Raw genomic sequence first — 21,374 nt, 5'->3', positions numbered from 1 at the left:
TCCCACATCTGGCTCCTTGCTCAGTGGGGAGCCTGCTTCTCCCTCTCCCTCTGCAGCTGCAGCTCCCCCTGGCTTGTGCTCTCTCTCTCATACTCTCTCTCTCTCATATAAATAAATAAAATCTTAAAAAAAAAGTTATATGATCTGGGAGAGAAGAGGAATATGTTTGTCTATGCTAGATCACTATGAGATGTGCAGTTTGACTAGGGCCTGGAAGTTGTATCCAGAATTTAGCTGAAAAGGACCTGGCATTCTACCAGGTACTTGGATGGTAAAATGGATTCAGAACCATTGAAACCTTTTGCTCTCTAAGGATAAGCAAGGCTGAAATCCCTCTGTTCTGGCAATTTTATAAACCAGAGCACTCCCAAGAACTCTCAAGGAATAATTATTCATCCTTGCAGATGAGCTCATATTTAAAATGGACAAATTATATAAGTGAGATCTAGCAGATGCAACCAACAAAATAATTAGTATCCAAAGTAGCAGACACTTTTAAAAATATTTATTTATTTGAGAGAGAGAGAGAGAGAGAGAGAGAGAGAATGTGTGTGTGCCTGCTGGTGGGGGGAGGGGCAGAGGGAGAGAATTCTCAAACAGGCTCCCTGCTGAGGCTCCTGACTCAGATTCCATCCCAAGACCCTGAGATCATGAACTGGGCAGAAACCAAGAGCTGGCTGCCTAACCCGCTGAGCCAGGTGCCCCCAAAGACATAAACATTTTAGATCAAAGAGAAACTATATTACGGAAATATTTAGTATGATTGCAGAGGTAAAATAAAATAATAGAAAACACAATGAAGGAATAAAATAGTATGAATAAGAGCAAGTGGGTTAGGGACGAGGAACCAAGCAGATACCTAGCAACAACAGCAACAAAAAAAGTGCAGTCCTTGAAATTCACAGCAGAAGAGATGAGTTGTAGAGGGGATTAGGTATAGAAGAAGAGAGAATTAGTTGAACTAACATCATTAAAGGGAAATCCCTGGAGATGGTAAGATGGAAAGAGTAAAAGAGCATTAGTAGGTAAATAAGCCACAGGAATAGAATGTGCAGCATAGGGAATATAGTCGGTGGTATTGTAATAGCATTGTATGGTGACAGATGGTGTCTACGCTTATGGTGGGCACAACATAATGTATAAACTTGTCAATTTACTACATCGTACAAATGAAACTAACATACATTCTATGTCGACTCGACTCAAAGTGTTTTTTTAAAAGAGCTGTTCATAGATAAAGATGTCAGGATATGCAGCAGAAAGTATGCAAGAAAGAGAATGGAGAAGAGGTAATGTCAGAACAGATAAGAATTTTTTATAACTGAAGAAAGATATAAGTCGTATTGAAGAATCAGTGTTTTCCAAGTAGAATAAAAAAAAACCTCCTCCCCCTCCCCTTCTTGTTATTTAATATTATCCTCTTCATTGAAAATCCCCTATTTTAGAAATATATCCATGATATGGGTGCTGGGGTGGCTCAATTGGTTAAGTATCTGAATCTTGATTTCAGCTCAGGTCTTGATCTCAGGGTCATGAGTTCAAGCCCCATGTTGGGCTCCCTGCTGGGTGTGAAGCTTTCTTTTAAAAATGTATGTCTGTGATATTGTAAGTAATGTGCCATGAATACAATATGGACCAAAATAGCTCTTCCATGTGGGGAGTTCATAGTCATCATTCTCTACATTGTCAGTGAGAACATATCTCAAGGTTCAGAAACTGAACTAAGCATTTTAGGTCAATTACTTCATTTACTCTTGGAGTCCTATTTTATAGCCTTGTTAGACTAATTGAAAGATGATATCCTCTATGTCTTCTTCTGAATAAAATAAGGAGACCAAAATTAATTGTGCAGTAAAATGTTACATCTTTTCAGATTTTTTATGAGAAAGTCTTTTTACAAATATGTTTAATGTGATTCAAATGATGACCAGCACAATTAATTTATTTAAGGAATTCAATAGGCATTTATTGGTCATCTACTATGTACATTAGGGGTGTAGGTGCTTTAAGGTCTGAGGGTTTCCCCCCAAGTTTTTAACTTTGATACTATGTATAGTTAACAATTACAGTGTTATAGTAGTTTCTACTAGTAAGTAATAACTAGTGGTTAACTAATATTAGTTAACTATTATATGTTAACTATACTGATACCAGTATATAGTATCAACTATACCAGTATATAGTATCAACTATACCAGTATATGGTATCAACTATACTGGTATCAGTATAGTTAACATATATAGTGCTATACTAGTTTCCAGATGTGCAACAGAATGATTCAACACTTCTATACCTTACTCAGTGCTCATCATAAATGGACTCTTTATTTTTTATTATTTTTTAAAAAATATATTTGACAGAGAAAGCACAAGCAGAGAGAACAGTAGAGGGAGAGGGAGAAGAAGACTCCCCACTGAGCAGGGAGCCCTATGCGGGGCTCGATCCCAGGACCCTGGGATCATGAGCTGAGCCCAAGGCAGATGCTTAACTGGCTGATCTACCCAGGCATCCCATATTCTTTAATTCCCATCATAGATCTGAGGGTTTTACCAATCACAGCATACATGTCAATATAACAAGACTTAGTGCCTCAAAACAATATTTATTTGCTTTTAATTCTGTAGGCTGACAATATGGGCCAGGCTCTACTTGCACAATTCATTTCTGCAACCCATGTTGAAAGGCTGGGCTCATGCATGCATTTGAGCTTTGGTTCAGATGTCAGCACAGCAGAAACTTCACTCTACATGCTCTCACATCCCCCAAGAAGCTACCTGGGCCTTTTGCCATGGTGGTAGGAAAGTTCCTTGTAGGCAAGCACTTTTCAAGCTTCTGTTGTATCATGTTTGCTGATATTCCATTGGCCAAAGCAAGTCACAAGGCCAAGGTCAATGTGTGTGTTGGTGGGGGGGTTTTATTTTATCCAATGGGCCTAGATACAGACAGACTAAATTCACGGGCGCCATTTTTAACATCATTTACATCAAGGGTCATTAAAATTTTACTTTATCTTTTTTTTTTTTTTTTTACAGATTTTATTTGAGAGAGAGAGAGAGAGAACACGAGCAGGGGGAGGGGCAGAGGGAGAGAGAGAGAAGCAGACTCTCCGCTGAGCAGGGAGCCCAATGTAGGGGATACAGGGCTTGATCGCTGGACCCGAGAAATCAACGCTTACCTGACTGAGCCACCCAAGCACAAGGGTCATTACAATTTTAACTGGAGTTGAAATCTCAACCTGAAGTTGTGGGGCAAACACAATTGGAGTTTCACTACCCTTTTAAGATTATAAGTCTTAGTTATTTCTGAGATCATGATGGTCTACCTTGAAGCATTTGTTTGGGGAATGTAGTCTAGATGGGCAGCCAATCTGAATTCTTAGGTAAAAGCAGGCTCCCATTAAACAGTGTCCAAGAATCTGTCCATTTTAGCTGAGTAGATGGGTCTTATACAGTCAGTCAAAAGTCTCCTTTTTGAGAGCTTGCCTTGAAGGCAGTGAATTGCTTCTGTGGAAGGATCAAGTGACTAACCTTCCATTCATACCTCACTGCCACAGGCAAAGACTCTCTTGACCTCCTTAGAAGCTGGAAGAAAGATGATGCCCTCCAGGACATTGGACAGCTCCGTCGGCAAGAATATAATTAATCATTACTTTCTGGGTCAGCTCCTGAAACGACTCCTTTATCATCATCCATATTTTTCTAGAAGGGATATTTAAATTCTACTTTGTTTAAGAAAGAATCATGTGGCTGCTTTTCGTGGGTGGGGGTGGGATATGAGTTTTGGAGGGCATTGTTCTTTGCAGAGAGAGATTTTTAAACATCCGTTAAGTATATTGGTTAAAGTCTTAATGTTTTTTGGGATACTTGTGTCTTCAGAAAATTATCACTGTATAGGGGTGCCTGGGTGGCTCATCCGGTTAAGTGTTTGCCTTTGGCTCAGGTCATGATCTCAGGGAAAATTGTCATTGTACAGGCTATCATGGACATTTCCTGCCAGCCATGGTTGCCTCTTTTTTTCTTCCCAGTAGCCCCATACTTCCATCTGGGTATTGACATGTTTCCTGGAAAACTGGGTCTATCTCTAGCTTTGAGATTCCAATTAGACAATCAGTGAATTTTATTCTACTGGCCTCCGTTCAAATGTGGGCAGGTAACCTAAACGATTATAATTAAATTGAATTTGTGGGAACGATAGGGTGATGCTGAACGCAGAGTGGCAAGATAGGAAGAGGTCAGATCCAGGGTGTCATCCATGAGCTGCTGGATCAAGCTTTACCTGAGTACCTTTTCAGTTAGGTGAGCCAGTAAATTACCTTTCTGTTTCATCTAGTTTCAGTCAGGGCATTACATTATCTGTAGCCAACAGCACCCCAACTGACAGCCAGCTGACCTCCAAGAGCAATGAAAGTTTCCTTTGGTGAAATTTCCTTGAAGCCTGTGGAGTGAGCAAGAGGATACTTTTTTTTTTTTTTTTTTTTTTATTTATTTTTTATTTTTTATAAACATATATTTTTTATATACATATATTTTTATCCCCAGGTCTGTGAATCACCAGGTTTACACACTTCACAGCACTCACCAAATCACATACCCTCCCCAATGTCCATAATCCCACCCCCTTCTCCCCAACCCCCTCCCCCCGGCAACCCTCAGTTTGTTTTGTGAGATTAAGAGTCACTTATGGTTTGTCTCCCTCCCAATCCCATCTTGTTTCATTTATTCTTCTACCCACTTAAGCCTCCATGTTGCATCACCACTTCCTCATATCAGGGAGATCATATGATAGTTGTCTTTCTCTGCTTGACTTATTTCGCTAAGCATGATACGCTCTAGTTCCATCCATGTTGTTGCAAATGGCAAGATTTCATTTCTTTTGATGGCTGCATAGTATTCCATTGTGTATATATACCACATCTTCTTGATCCATTCATCTGTTGATGGACATCTAGGTTCTTTCCATAGTTTGGCTATTGTGGACATTGCTGCTATAAACATTCGGGTGCATGTGTCCCTTTGGATCACTACATTTGTATCTTTAGGGTAAATACCCAATAGTGCAATTGCTGGGTCATAGGGCAGTTCTATTTTCAACATTTTGAGGAACCTCCATGCTGTTTTCCAGAGTGGCTGCACCAGCTTGCATTCCCACCAACAGTGTAGGAGGGTTCCCCTTTCTCCGCATCCTCGCCAGCATCTGTCATTTCCTGACTTGTTGATTTTAGCCATTCTGACTGGTGTGAGGTGATATCTCATTGTGGTTTTGATTTGTATTTCCCTGATGCCAAGTGATATGGAGCACTTTTTCATGTGTCTGTTGGCCATCTGGATGTCTTCTTTGCAGAAATGTCTGTTCATGTCTTCTGCCCATTTCTTGATTGGATTATTTGTTCTTTGGGTGTTGAGTTTGCTAAGTTCTTTATAGATTCTGGACACTAGTCCTTTATCTGATATGTCGTTTGCAAATATCTTCTCCCATTCTGTCAGTTGTCTTTTGATTTTGTTAACTGTTTCCTTTGCTGTGCAAAAGCTTTTGATCTTGATGAAATCCCAGTAGTTCATTTTTTCCCTTGCTTCCCTTGCCTTTTGCGTTGTTCCTAGGAAGATGTTGCTGCGGCAGAGGTCGAAGAGGTTGCTGCCCGTGTTCTCCTCAAGGATTTTGATGGATTCCTTTCGTACATTGAGGTCCTTCATCCATTTTGAGTCTATTTTTGTGTGTGGTGTAAGGAAATGGTCCAATTTCATTTTTCTGCATGTGGCTGTCCAATTTTCCCAGCACCATTTATTGAAAAGGCTGTCTTTTTTCCATTGGACATTCTTTCCTGCTTTGTCGAAGATTAGTTGACCATAGAGTTGAGGGTCTATTTCTGGGCTCGCAAGAGGATACTTTTTAAGGATGTTGGTGAAGGAGAGGATGATTCTGACCTAGGAGGGAGGGAACTTTGTCTAACACTCCGCTCCCCAAAGAGCCTTGAGCAAGAAAGATACAGACACATGGCATTGAACGGTGCAAGAACTATCAGTGGGAAAGACTACTCAGAGATGAACTATGTTCTCTTACAGAAGGATAAGGACTGTTTTTTTTGGTCTGGGACCCATCGGCCTTGGCATTCCATTTACACATAGTTATTGGTATTAAAAAATGATTTCATAGGCATGTACTGAGCATCTATTATGTACCAGATGCTTGGAATACAGAGAATATTAATAATAATCCCTATACTCAAAACTTCAAAAATTGGTAGAGAGAGGGTGGGAGAGGTCCAGGGAGAGAAACACACCTTACTGGAGCAAATCTGCACCACGAGTTCTGAGACCATGGAACCACCAGATCCGTCTGGAGGCTAGGACAGTGTGGTTCCTGGTTGCAAGTTCATGACTGTTCTTTTGTGACTGTTGTTTTCCTGTGGCAAACTGAGAATATTCCTAACAACCAAATGAGTGAAATCTTCATAAAACCAAATTCATGAAATTGAATGACTCTCATTTATTCCAAGGTTAGATCCTTCCTGGGTTTGTTGGTTTGTTTTCAGTGTTAACTTGGCCTGTGTATTATGGTAGGTATGGGTATGTGTGTGAGTGAGCAAAGTAATAGTAGACAATCCTATGTTAGAATTTGCTTTTTATTTTTATTTTTATCTATTTTTTAAGAAAGATTTTATTTATTTATTTAACAGAGAGAGATCACAAGTAGGCAGAGAGGCAGGCAGAGAGGGAGGCGGGGAGAAGCAGGTTCCCTCCTGAGCAGAGAGCCTGATACCAGACCAGAGCCGGAGCCGAAGGCAGCGGCTTAACCCACTGAGCCATTCAGGCTCCCCAGAATATGCTTTATAGATAGCAATAATATCTGTTATGATACTTTGGCAATCGCTCGCCTAGGAAATAGATGGAGGTGGTTTGGGGAGGGTATTGTGGAGTGGATCTGAAGAAGAGATACAGTGTCCCTAGGTATAGGGAAGAAAGCCGGTGATCAGCTTATGCAAACACAGAGATATGAAGTGAGCAAGGCCTGTTTGGGGAATGGCAGGCATTTGGGCGTATTTCAAGAAGGGGATGGTAGGTGCTGAGGTCGAAATAACTGGCTTGATTCAGATATTAAAGGGCCTTGAATGTCATGCTAAAGAATTTGGATTTGACCTAACAGCATTTAAAGAAGGGAAGAAACATGATCCAATAGGTGATTTAAAAAGTTAATAAAGTAATAGGGAAATGTGTCCATTTCTCTGACAGTTACTTCTTTCAGTGGCTCTAAAAGTGGAATTACTTTTCAAAGATCAAGGAAGAAACTCTTAGGAGTGCTCAGATATTTATCAGCAGTAAGAACTGATCAGTGACTCTTGCAAAAAGATGAATGACAAGCTTGGCTATTGCTGGTTATTTTGTGAACAGTAAAGGGAACCCATGTGCCCCCAACACACACACACACACACACCAGTGCTCCAGAGTATAGCTTTTAAATCAGTTTCTTGCCTGATTTGTTACAATGAAAAAATATCTGTTAGTCTTTCCAGAAGCCAGTGGGAGCCGTTGGAAGGCATCTAGTTACTGTTAACAAGGAGCCAGGTAAAGACAAGCTCACAGCTTCTGGACTCTGGGTCTGTCTAAGCAGATACTCTTTGGGGGAATAGGAAATAGTTGTTAGTGTCATTTGCCCATTCCAAATGAAAACAAAACCCAAGGGCAAGTAAACTGCCATTTGTATCCTCATCTCAAGGATGGATTTCTATCGGGAAGTAATTGGGGCGCCTGGGTGGCTCAGTGGGTTGGGGCCTCTGCCTTTGGCTCGGGTCATGATCCCAGGATCCTGGGATTGAGCCCCGTGTCGGGCTCTCTGCTCAGTGGGAAGCCTGCTTCTCTTCCTCTCTCTCTCTCTCTGCCTGCCTCTCTGCCTATTTGTGATCTCTGTCTGTCAAATAAACAAATTATTAAAAAAAAAGTTTAAATCGGGGAGTAATTGAGTGGAAAGAAAATCTTTGTCATTGGCAAGAATTTTACTGGGCGTCCAGATCCTTGCTTATTAGCTCTGTGATTTTGGCCAAGTATCTTGACCTCTTTGGTCCTCAGGTCAGGTGCCTACTCCATCTCAGAAACTGCTAGAAGGTTGAGGTGAAATGACCTCAAAAAAAAAAAAAAAAAAAAAAAGCCCAGTTGCTCGAGTATCACAGATGTTCACAAAACGGCAGCCGGCTTCTCACAGATGAGAATGCTAGGCCAATTTCCCTTACCCTCTCCAGGGTCCTAGGCAAGAGTTCAAAGGGAAGCCGGTGTCCCACCCATCTAAATGCTTCAAAGTTCTAAATCAAACGAGCAAACTTAAATACGGATGTTATAGGGTTCTAGATTGGCAAATATACCTTCCCAGTGAAGAGCTCAAAGCTTTGTGCAAAGCAAAAGTTCCTAACAAATAATTGTGGAGAGCACAGATTTCAAGTTAATTTCATTTCATCATTGTCAAAGACCACGGTCCTTTCCAGGAAGATTCACCGGCACTGGACTAGGAGAGAGGGAGGTGAGATTTCTCCTTCACTGGTTGGTTCAAAGGAATCTGTAACTCAAGGCCAGACTCTCACATCCCCTCCAACCTCTGGTGCAAGGTCTGTCTCCTTGTTTCTATGTAGCTGATTCCGCCCTTTTAACAGGGTATTTTAGGTCCAAGCTCTGCCCACACACATTGCAATAGTCACCCTTCCCTGTCCCTTGGGGTAAGGGTATACACAGTGGTGGCATTTCAGGAAGCTGGATCAGGGGAGAGGCCCATGTAGGACCTGGAATTGGAATTAGGACCACCAGCGCAGGAATCACAGAGTCCCTATACCCCAAGCATTACAGAGGAGAGACCTACCCTGCAGGTGGCCACATCACCTCTCTTGAGCAGGGGTATAGATGGAGGAGAGCAAAAGTGGGGCCCTTTAAAGCATAGGGTTCAGCACAGGGGAGCTTGCTTTGTGCGTCGTAGGGGCATGCTGGGTTCAAAGGATAATTTTGAGCAGTAATCTCTTCCCTCTTATTCCAGCCCCCCTTGAGTGCCTCTGATCATCTTTTCTTCTTTGTTTTCCCTTCCTTTGTGTCCCGCTTTGTTGACTCTCTTCCTCACTTCTTCGGACCCTCCAGATGGCGACACGCTCTTCTCCATCCCCCTGGATGTGGAGTTTCTAAAACAGTCAATCACTTTGCACAGCATGTTCATAATAATTACAAAAATAGGACATAACTTCACTCTTCGCTCCACTTAGAGTTGGGTTAGGAGCTGTTCCATTCTATGACGTGGGAGTCCCACTCTTAATTATAATGTGGAGGGGACACGTAGCAGGGGGTTCATCGTGGTGTTGTATGGGCTGACGAAGTAGGGGAAGAAGAACTTGACCTTCCTCAATTAACATCAGGTTTTCTGTCCTTAAACAAAAAGACAGATTGACGAGAGAACAACAAAGAGCTTCTTAACTTATGCAGCACACGGTCGGTGGAAAAAACCTCCGTGAAAACTCAAAGCTGTATGTTTGTAGGCAAATGACGGGCTAAAGCAAAGTGATTTTAAGCTTCCAGGGGAAGCCACCTCTCCTACCTTTAGGAAGCAAAGGGGACGCTTTCTCTGTGTTTACTGCTTCTTAATTGCCTTTGGCTCACAATATTTTTGGTCAGAGAGGCATCTTTTTGGGGTGATGTATTCGGATATCCTCCAGTGGGGAGTTGGGAGGCAAAAGCCTCATTGATACACATACAGCAACATGGATGGATTTTAAGGGCATGCTGATATGTGAAGTAGCCTAGAGCATTGTACCATTGTGTGGAATGAAACTCATTTATAAAAACGGCATAGATTTTATGAGAGCAAGGGTAGTAGAGGAGCGTCATGTGGAGTCATGATGCTAAGATGCCATGGAGGAGAAATGTGATGACCTCAACTCTAGGCACCCGAAATTCAAGAAAACAACATACCGTTTTTTGGTGGGTGATGCCTGTGTGGTCATTGAATTCCTTTCTTTTCAGCCTACCACCCACAGTCTTGAATTGCTTCCTGGGATGACAGCCTCCCCAATAGTCACTGTGCCCTCGATCCTGCACGCCCTAGTAAGGCCATGGGGACAGGCGGCCGGATTACACCCTACTGGGGAGTCTTCTTGCTCTCCCCCGAAGACTCAGGGATGGGTTTGCCATACCTGCCCTAGAAAGAAAGTAAGTTTGTAGATTCGGGCTCCGCCAGGTGTGGGGGCTGTGGGTCCTTGGTCCAGAGTGTTCCTGGTCTCATTTACTAGTTTTATTTTATCTTATTTTAAAATTTTTTTATTCTATTTTTTAAAGATTGTATTTATTTATTTGATAGAGAGAGAGAGACAGCGAGAGAAGGAACACAAGCAGGGGAGAGTAGAAGGGAGAGAAGCAGGGTTCCTGCTGAGCAGGGAGCCCGATGTGGGGCTTGATTCCAGGACCTTGGGATCAGGACTTGAGCTGAAGGCAGATGTTTAACAACTGAGCCACCCAGGAGCCCCTTTATCTTATTATTATTATTTTTTAAAGATTTTATTTATTTGAGTGGGAGAGAGAAAGAGAGAGAATAGAGGAAGAATGAGAGGGAGAAGCAGATTCCCCACTGAGCAGAGAGCCCGACATGGGGCTCAATCCCAGGATCGTGAGATCAAGACCTGAGCTGAAGGCAGATGCTTAACTGACTGAGCCATCCAGGCGCCCCTCATTTGCTAGTTTTTAAAAAAATGATAGTAGAAGTTACTTTGGGTTTCCCTTTTTCCTCCCATGTTAGCACAGTGCCCACTAAAATAAAATAAAAATAGAATTATCAATGGAACCATAGTGAGAACTAATCGATTTAGACCAAGACTGGCTTATGGTTCTTTTTTTTTTTTTTTAGTGCTTATGATTTATAATTCATTAGATTTTTTAAAAAACAATTTTAGGTTGACCTGTAGAACATACAAGCCCATATAAACATGGCTCATGTTATTTATTTATTTAAACTTTTTGGCTTATGGTTCTTGGTTCATCTCCAAGGTTGGGTGGGCAGGAGAACCCATTGAGTTGTCAAGAGAAAGTTAGAGATGTCTATTTACTTTATATCTTTAATTTTTCCCCATATTTTTTAAGCAATAGCCATGATACATTAAAATATATTAATCAAAGGTGCAAACTAAAAGGTATTTGGAGACCACTGCTATAAGGAGACGTTTGTTTGCTTGAACCCTTAGGACCTGTAGAGTGGTGATTTGGCATTGGTCTACGTAGAGGAAAATTGCGCAATTTTCCACAAGTTGTTTTGGGTGATTTATACTTTTTTTGGGAGGTTGGTGGGAAGAAGTTACCTGCTTGCTCCCAAACATTTAATAGCTTGCCTATTATTGTCTAAAACATAATCTCTTAGATCCAGAACATCTCTCCTTGGTCCTGTCATGTTGCTCAACAGAGGGGGGCTGGTGGAGTTTTGGAAGGATAGCCTTCCCTGGTGTGGAACTTCCTGGACCTAGGGAAGTTTAGCTCTCCCTGGCCTCCACACCTACTTGGAGCTTTAAGAGCAGTTCTCTCTGATACTCTGCCTGCGTCTTCCGGGCTTGTCACAGACTCTGAATCTTCTGCACCTCCACCTGGACCCCCTCCATGATTGCACCAACCCACAAAGATCTCTTCCTCCTACGAATGCACAATGTCATGCATTCGACCATTATAGCTTATCTTGTGGTATCTTTTACACTCTCTTAGGTCATTTAGTATGCATATGCTTTGTAAACTTCCATGTGTCCATATATTACGTTTCCAAGCAGCTTCTGAAGAGGGATTCCTAAAGGGTGTGAGAGAGGAAAGAAGGCCTCCATCACTTTTCCTTTTCTGATCAGGGACTCCTTCTAAATAAGGGTGCTACACCAAAAGCTTTCATTCTAGGAAAGCTGGGGCATAACTGACCCCAGGCAATTTAGGAAGTCCTGAGAAATTTCACTGTGGATTGAGAACTCTGTTTCTTTGAGGGACTTGAGTTTTTATTGAGCCATTTCAGGACAGTAAGCTTCCATAAACACGAGTTGCATAAGTGAGCAGAAAAGTTGTACTAACCAACCTCTTGTGAGAACTTAGTCAAAACTGCTTCCTTCCCTCAAAGTGGTAATTAGCAAATTTCCATTTCTCCATGAAAAGAGGAAAAAATGTTCTCTCCCTTTCACATCTCTCTCCTGGCCCTGAAGATCCATCATCTAGGATTTCGGTAGCGTTTTTGATCGCGCCAAAAGCTCTTACTTCCCCCCTTAATTTGGTAAGTGAGGAGAAAGGCAGTGATGATTTTAAACAGTTTTTTTTTTTTTTTCTCTCCACAAGCCTCTTGGAGTTACACGTCCTTGCTTCGAAAGACCTTTGTACAACTTCATGCTTGTTACTTTGAGCTAACAGCCAATTAAATTTGCATGGGAAAGAATCTGTGGAGAGCCTTGGGTTGAAAGCACGGAAACGCTAGGGAACGTTTAGTAAGTTGTCAGCATATAAATCATCACTGCCCGGACCTCGTGAGCTTGTTAAGCTTCAAGCTGAATCAGCAAGATTTACCAAGTCAAGGGGCCCTAGCACTTGTGTCTGTGAGAGGCGAGAGTCTGCATTGATAAAGGGGGACATTGATAAAGGGAAGTGGGGTGCTGGTTTCCATTCTGCCAGCTGGGGACCAGAAGATACCACCCCTAAAGTTTCTATTTGGCATCAGGATTTTGAGCTGGAGGCAGAAAGATGTCTTTCTGAGCCTTCTGTCATTTGAGCAAAAGCAGAAACTCCTGGAAAATGGGGGGGAGGGTGCCATAAATCTCTTCTGGGAAAACTGTATGGGCGTGAAGAGGCAGGCACAAAGATAGGCCGACGCCAATAGTCGCGATTTCATTAGTTCCCTCTATATATTTACCTCATCACCGTGTGCCACCTTTGAAAGCCGAGGAGCCTTCTCCTTTATCTTGTCGCTTCCCTGCAAATGGGAGAGATACTGCAGAAGCCCAGATTCTAACAACACCTTAGCCTTACTCATCTGTGTTGCATACTTCCAGAGGTACGCACGGGCACATGTTAATAAACTTTTTTTTTTAATCTGTTTTTTGTCCATTACGTTTTCCCAAGACCCTCGTTGGAGAGAAGGGATTTTTTTTTCATTCCTTAATGTCAGTCTTAGGGGTGGAGCTGAAGGACCTACGAGGGAGGATGGTCCAGGTAGCAAGGACCCCGTGATTTTCCGGAGTGGCTCCTAACAGTGCACGTAGATCAAATCTCTGTATTAAAATGTTGGACTTAGACACGGATAAAGTCTCTTTGTAGTGAACTCTGCAGTGCATTTGTTCTATGAAAACAGATGCAAGACTGGTAGAAATCCTGCTCCCGGGCCAGTGGAGCTGATGCTGAGCCAGGAGCAAAATTCTCTGCAGGATGTGTATGAGTGCAAAAACAGTTCGGAATTCAGGGACGCAGGTTAGTGTCAGTCATGCGCCACTCACATTTTGGGGCTCTCCTGTGGGCTGCTGGGCTGTTCCTTAGTGCAGGGTGGTGCTCCTACCCCAGGGCCTTTGCACTTGTAAATTTTCTCTGCCTCTCCACCACTGGCCCAGATCATCACATGGCACACCCACTCACTTCCTTCTGGTCTTCACCCTTAAAAAAAAAAAAAAAAAAAAAAAAAAATCAACTGAGTAAATCTGAAGATCAATTGGTTTTAATAAACGATTCACAGCCAGTGGAGGGGAGGGCTCTGGCAGTTGCTGAAAAGGAAAGGTTTTTCAAGGCAGAGTTGGAGGGAGTGAGGGGTGGGGTGGAGGAGGAGGGCACGGGGCGTTGAGGGTGGGGAGGGGAGAGTTTAAGGGCTGGTGGCCCTCCCCTAAGGGGCATGTAAGGGTAGGCCAGTGGGTTACCTCCTAGTTGTTAACCAGGAAAGTCTAGTTTGGCTGGTTAAGGATTACATTCCTGGGGGTGGGAGAGGGGGTTGCAAGTGCTAAGTATTAAGTACTAAGTCTTAGTTTACTGACTTGGGGCCTTTACCCAAGTGACAGTATTTTTGCCCCTCTGGTTTTCTTTTTTAACATCTCAGATGTCACTTTCTCAGGGAGGCCGTCCCCGGACACCCCATCTAAAACTGCCTGTTCCTCTTCCCCATTATTTTTATCTCAGCCTCTTAGGATTACTTAACAGATTCTAAAATGTACTTGGTCTTCATCTTTTTTTACTCCACTCTGTGCTCCCAAACAGAGTATCATCAGCTGCATCCAAGGGAGTTTTTGTCTGCTTTGTTTGCTGTTGTATCCTCCATGCCTAGAATAGTGTTGGGCACATAGTAGGATCTCAATAAATACTGGTGGAAGGCAGTGGGTGACTGCTCTCCCCTGTCCTACCCCCCTGGCCCAGCTCTCCACAGCTCCCCACTGCCCTGCTGTCACTCTGCACTCCCAGAGCTCAACCACCCACCCTGCCTCCCCCCACCCCCACAGCCTCCTCAGCCCCCTGGGCTGTCCTTTCTGAGGTGAGGTTCTACACTCCCTAGATTTCAGCTCTCTCAAGCCACCACGAATCTTTTAAAAATAATTTTTGCTGCTGGTAACTATGTAGAAGGCGGGATTAGCTATGATGATGATCATGGAGACGTCTCAGGGTATTTATAGCTTGTGAGATTGACTATCAATATTACTATGAATTCCAGCAAAATTTGGAGGATCTAGGCAGGCTTGCATCTGTTTTTCTCTCTACCTTTATTTTTTTTTTTTTTTAGAAGAGCCTGTAAAAGATCTTGGTCCTTTTGACTTTTTTTCTTTTTTCTTTCTTTTTTCTTTCTTTTTTTTTTTTTTTTTTTTGGTACCTTCTTTTTACCTTCCTGGAGAGCAGGATGCTTGTTCGCCGACTGGAAAGAGATCATCAGCCTGCGCGCAGGGGAAAGCCAAACACTAAAGCACTAGTCTTTTCCTGGAGAGAAAGATTGATTGCAAAGTGGTCATACCAGGAGAGACGGGAGGCTGGCTCAAATCTGTCAGCTGAGATTAGAACAAGTTTTGTATTTTTACTTTCATTTATTTTTATTTTTTATAATCACAGGGGTGCGGGAAGGGCGGGGACATTGTTGATTACTCAGGAAGAGCGATGGCACCTACCACAGAGCAAATACATCTATAACATATATCCCGTGTCCATTGCAGCATGGAGACTTAACATTAAAGGGAGGTAAAATTTGCTCCCCCTCATACTGCCTCCATGAGGTCGCGGGTAGGACAAGGAGGAGGCTGTGCGGATGCTCCAAACGCTGGTGTAACCTGGATGGAATATTGGGCTTCCTGTCCCTGGTAAGGAATGCGGGGTGTTGCCTGCTCATGGGCTGGAATCTTACCTGTGACCTTCACTTGTGTAGGTCCAGGCCTCTGCTCAGACAGCAGAGTGGGGTCTGAAAACAAACAAGAGCTGATCCCGGAGGGACAGGTCTCTGAAAATCAAGCTGTAAATGTCCTGTGAGGGTCAACCTCATTAAGCCTGGGGGCGTGTGGTTTCAGTTGTGACATCACACAGGACAGCTCCTCCCACTCCACCCTTCACCCCCCATGTCCAAGCAGCTGTGACCTTGGTGTCCCTGTGGTGGGGGGTTGCAGGGCTTGGGGAGTTCCCGGCCGGACACGCTGTGACAGCGGCCACTGGGGACCCTCAGGGGAGAGCTGCTGCCTCAGGTTTCTCCAGACTTCTCCGTGGTTGCAGAGATGGTCTGATGGAGGGAAGGCTGAAATTCCCTTGTTGCCAGACTTCGTGAGGATTATCAGATCCTACCGGAGCCTCTGGTCCACAGAGCCCATTCTGGGCTCCGTCCCTTATGGCAGGAGGCTGGGGCACAGTTCTGGGAGCCATCGGGGAGGGGGGCTGCTGGTGGGGAGACAGGAAATCAGGGACCATGATTGCAACGCTTCATTGTATAATTTTTAACAGGGTCTAATGTTATTTTGTTCCAAATAGTAAGGATTCGGGGGCAACAGCAGGAGAAGGGAGCTTCCATCAAAGAGATGGGGTTTAGGAGATAAAAACCATAAGTGACTCTTAATCTCACAAAACAAACTGAGGGTTGCTGGGGGGAGGGGGTTGGGGAGAAGGGGGTGGGATTATGGACATTGGGGAGGGTATGTGATTTGGTGAGTGCTGTGAAGTGTGTAAACCTGGTGATTCACAGACCTGGGAATAAAAATATATGTATATAAAAAAAAAAAAAAAAAAAAAAAAAAAAAAAAAAAGAATTTGGTTGGGCTCACATTGCGGGTTCTTAATCAGTATTTAGGAGAGTGAATGCCTCTAGTCTTCAGGGAATATCTTGTAGAAGAGGGACTAGGTCAGTGAGTATGCGCCTTCTGTGGACTATGGAAGGAAGCCAGGAAACCGAATTAGAGCACCTCAGATGAGACTAGGCTCAAATCCCCTCTTCCCCTCTCCCAGTCACCCTGCAGTCCCTTTATTTCAATTTCCTATTTTCCTGGGAACCCTGCTGTGAAATCTTCTGTCATACCCTACATTCCATTTTCTCAGAGCTTCTTGAGGTTGGGAAACGTGTCCCAATCTTCTGTGTGGCCGAGGATCCCTAGTAAGAATCCCTGAGGTCAGAAAGGGTGTATCTTTGGTTTGAGAAGGAAACCAGGAAAATGGAACTGTATCAAGTCTGCTCTGATGTAGCTCGGAGTAGAAGCCGGTTTGGCTGGGGAGATTTGCAAGGGAAACCATCGCCTGGGAATACATTGCTTTGTGTCTTCAGGTAGTGTGCTTTTGATGACCTTTTTGATAAGAGTGGGAGAGGTTGAAGAGCATCTCTGACTTAGTGAGCTAAAACCCAAATCACATTAATTGATTAATTAGGCTAAAGAGGCCTTAGATATGATCAAATTGGTCCCTTATCCTAAGTTAGAGAATTTTCCCGTGCCGACATTCAGGGCAGAGGAGTCAAGACTCCTAAGGTCAGTTTGTCTCTGTCTTAACTGGAGGAGGTAGTCCTTTGGCTCTGAGGCTTATCCTAAATCCCGAAGTTTGTAGAACATGCTATATTTATTTGGAATAATAATATGTGTGTACTGTAAGGAATAGTAGAATTTCAGAAAGTAGAAATGCCACCTTATAAGTAGGGTGTACATGACCTAACTCTAGATTTCCCCGCCCCTTTCTCTTCTTTGTTCTCCAGATAGAAAACTATATTCCTTCAACTTCTGGGAGGGGAGGAATCGGAGCGGCTCTCTCATCTCCCCTGCAGTGGCTGGCATTGGAATAACCACGCACCTGGCTATTTCTGATTCAAGTCCAACTCCAAGCTTTGTTTCTTCCAACTCCTCAGGCTAGGCACATGGCCGGTGTTCAATTCATACCTGTTGATTAACTGAATTGTAATTGATGCTTTGCCTTTAATAAGGAACCTGGAGACTTTGTAGGCATTTTCCTTTGGTGTTTTACATGAGAATGTGTCTGGCCCTGTATTTGGAATAAGCATCCCCGCTGGATATAGACTCTGAGGCATGTGGTGAGGACATTGCCCCTGAAAGCGTAATGTGTGTAAGTAAGGTTCCAAGGTTCTCCTGAAACTTTTTTTTTTTCTGAGTTTAAATTAAAGCGAATTAAATGCAGGCAGTCAAAAACATTGAAGCGTTCCTACCTTGCAGGCTTTTTTTTTTTTTTTTAAACCTAAAATTTTAGCCAATAATCTTAGGAAAAAGAATGTCACTAAAGTAGGGCACGCCGTCACCTCTGCTCTCCAGACAGACTATTGTTTGTTTCCTTAAGAGGTGACATTCGGTGTGGCCCAGGGTGGCTGTTGACAGCAGGATCCTTCAGGCCAGCAGGCTATTGTCTGACTTGTTTTGTCCCAAAGCAATTCTATCCCCAGGAAGACTGACAGCAAATAGACTTCTAGCAGAATAACAAGTGTGGGGCCGGTGACAGGCTGACATTCTTCAGAATTTTCTACAGTAAACCAGTCTATTGGCTCTACCTTGGGTTCTGCTCAACCTACAATAAAACATTTAGGAAGACTCCAGAAGCCCCGATCCTTGTCCAAATGAAGAAGAAACGCTTGATTTCAGGACTGGCAGCCGGTGAAAGCAATCCTCCCCCAAGCAACGCCTTTGTGAATTAAAGTGTGCATACAACAGCAGCTGATGTCCATTACGGAAATGGAAATGTGAAGAAATCAATTTGTTCCCGTTTAGAAAACATTTTCGCTTTAGATTTGCAAAATTAACCCTGGGAAATAAAGGCGTACTTTTTTTTTTTTTTTTTTCCCTTGAAGAGGTAGATGTGGCAGAGTGTTAGGTTATAAACCTAAGGAGAGAGAATTCATTGAATTGGATGGTGGTAAATAGAATTTAGCTGAAGTTAATGAAATGTAAATTAGTTGAAATCATATGTATGTAAAAATCTATATGTATATGTGATTTCATATATATATGTGAAATATATATGAAGGCGTATCTATAGGAAATATCTATCTGGCTTCAAAGGAAGGAGGCAGGAGGGTATGGAATGAGGTATTGAATGAGGACAGCTTGCCACTGGATGGGGAGAAGGAGCAGCTGGTAATGAAGGTCGTCTGTTTGCCACTGTGGATTAGGAATAGGGGCCGTCAGAAGGGAAGTGACTACCCTGTGTCTCTTTTCCATTTTCTGATGTTCTCTGTGAGTGTTCGATGCAGCAAGAAGGTTCTGAGAGTCAGAGTCTTGGCAAGCTGGAGAATGAGTGGAGGAGCCCAGGGAATGTCTGGCATGGAAAGAAAGCAGAAGTCATTGGTCATATCCTGTATCCCGCAGAATTCTTCTGAGGTGATGCATTTTTTTCTTCTTTTTCTTTTCGCTCCTGTCTTCTCTGCCTTCTCCTCCTCCTCCTCGTCCTTCTATAGAAAGCATTCATTTAAAAAATACAGGGGAAAGAAAGCAAAAAAGTAGAGATCTTTTAAAAAGGTCGCATCACCCAGATAAAAGCGCTGTTTGCTTTTTGTAAAGATGGGAGATGTGACAGCCTGTTTATATGCTGGGATTGATCCAGTAAGGAGGAGACATTGATGATGCACTGAGACCGCATCAGGCTCCCTGCTCAGCAGGGAGTCTGCTTCTCCCTCTGCCTTCCGCTCCCCCTTGCTGTGCACACTCTGTCTCTCACTCTGACAAATAAAATCTTAAAAATATTATGCTCAACATTTTATCTAAAGATCCTGTGCATGATTTTAAATAATTCATAAGAGAGAATTTATGTAGATGTACAAATGAAAGGGTTGATAGATGGGTAGGTGGGTGGATGGGGGGGTGGACAGAGCTGATGGATAGGTTAAGGAACTCCTAGAGAATAAAAGTGATAAATATAATAGAAAGATATTAGATGCCACAAGTGACAGCTGAGTCCTCCAATTTCTGATTCCTAGGATGTAAAACCTATCAATCCAGGAAGAAAGCAGTTAAAGCAGCTGGCTCATCTTCTGTTTCTATCCCACTTACTCAAAGGGAAGAAGACAGCTGACCCAGACTAATCTGCTTATAGCTGCTGATGACCATCTTCCTGGTGGATAGGCTAACACCATTTACTAGGAGGAAGAGAGTCCTTACTTACACAATGCTCTTAGCAGGAAGTCTTGGGATTAGGATTGTGGAAGGCAGACTAATGCTCCCCCCAAAGATGTCCACACCCTTATGCGTGAAGATCAACTTTACTTTGCTGGGGAACTGGTCCAGAATCCCTTTTTACCTTAAGACAATATTCACACTCCCAGTCTCCTCCAAAGCGTGGTCTAAAGGATGGATCTCACCCTGACAACTACAGGACATCATGCTGGTTCCCTAAACTGAGAACATCATCCTAACAATTTGACGAGCAGGCAGTGACAGGTGCTCACGATGCTCTAGGAAGACAGATGTATGCAGAGGATTGGCAGCCACATCAGGAACGTCTGGAGGGACGTTTGCAGGGACTCAATGGCTCAGGGCAATCCCTGTAAAGTAAAACACAAACTATCGTCCCTCAGGCCTCCTTATCACTAAGCAAGAGGCAGAGCGCGTAGTAGGACTCTTTGGATCTTGGAAGCGATATTTGCTGGACTTTGGAAAACAAGTCCCACTTTTTAATCAGAAACCAGGAGGCTGCCAGTTTCCTGTGGGGTCCAATTCAGAAGAAAGCTCTGCAGCATATCCAAGCTGTAGAACAGTGCCCTGTTCTCTTGGGTTGTATGAGCCAGCAGGTGTGACTGTATTGGAGACCTCTGGCTAGTGACCTTACTGCATAGTCTCTGGCCAGCCCCTGGGGTTCTAGAGCAGGTGCATGCCCTGATAGCAGAGAATGACACACCTTTGGAGAAAGAGCTCCTGCAGGTCAGATAGACTCCAGTAGATGCTTGTAGTTCTGATCATTGTGACTTAGTTTATAAATGGAAGTTCGTGCCTCCTAATCCTTCAGTAAGGGACTTTGCAATTAAAACTTCGCTTATGGGTCCCAGGCTCCCTTTAAAATTAAATTATGAAGTATTTCAAACATGCTATCAAGTCAAAAGAAATAACATGCATAGCATATACTCATCATTGAGATTAAACAACCTGTTCAACTGTTGATATATTTATTCAATGTTCTTGTTCTCTTTTATTTTTTACTTTGTAGGAAATAAGACATGATGAATGGATCAAAATCCTAACCTCCACTTCCCATCTTCCTCCTATCCTGCAAGTGCTTTTTTTTTTTTTTTAAATCTTTCGTGAGTATGTTTTTATGCGTTTATTACACATTTGTGTATTTATGGATACTGTCCTATTGCTACTTGCTTTCTGCATCTGACATCATGTGTTTGAGGGCCATTCCTCTTGATTCATGCAACTCTTTCTCATTTTGGTAGCGGAAAAAATTTCATTGTGCAACCGAGTTGGTTTATCTGTCATCTGGTTCCTTGGCAGATTTTTCCAGTTTTCCTATTTTATGTGTAATGAGCTCAAAGAAACACTTTCTTTGTAAATATATGTGAACACTTTTGTAGGATAGATGATAGGAGTAGAAGATATAGTGAAAAGAAGGGCCATCTGCGCCCCAATGTTTATAGCAGCAATGACCACAGTCACCAAACTGTGGAAAAAGCCAAGATGCCCTTCAACGGAAGAATGCATAAGGAAGATGTGGTCCATATACACTATGGAGTATTATGCCTCCATCAGAAAGGATGAATACCCAACTTTTGTAGCAACATGGACGGGACTGGAGGAGATGATGCTGAGTGAAATCAGTCAAGCAGAGAGAGTCAATTATCATATGGTTTCACTTATTTGTGGAGCATAAGGAATAACACGGAGGACACTGGGAGATGGGAAGGAGAAGGGAGTTGGGGGAAATTGGAGGGGGAGACGAACCCTGAGAGACTGTGGACTCTGAGAAACAGTCTGAGGGTTTTGGAGGGG

The 21,374-nt window shown here is 43.1% G+C and overlaps 1 long non-coding RNA gene across 1 annotated transcript; it reads left to right on the top strand.

The window, feature by feature from the left end:
- The first annotated feature begins 18,316 nt into the window (after positions 1-18,316).
- Positions 18,317-20,668, top strand: LOC131832615 (uncharacterized). Its single transcript, XR_009354120.1, has 2 exons — positions 18,317-18,770; positions 20,590-20,668. It is a non-coding gene; the product is annotated as an uncharacterized LOC131832615 (long non-coding RNA).
- The last annotated feature ends 706 nt before the right edge of the window (positions 20,669-21,374 follow it).

This window comes from Mustela lutreola, chromosome 5 (genome assembly GCF_030435805.1).
Source record: "Mustela lutreola isolate mMusLut2 chromosome 5, mMusLut2.pri, whole genome shotgun sequence".
In the NCBI taxonomy this organism is placed as follows: Eukaryota; Metazoa; Chordata; class Mammalia; order Carnivora; family Mustelidae; genus Mustela; species Mustela lutreola.
This window is presented reverse-complemented; position numbering and strand designations above follow the sequence as displayed.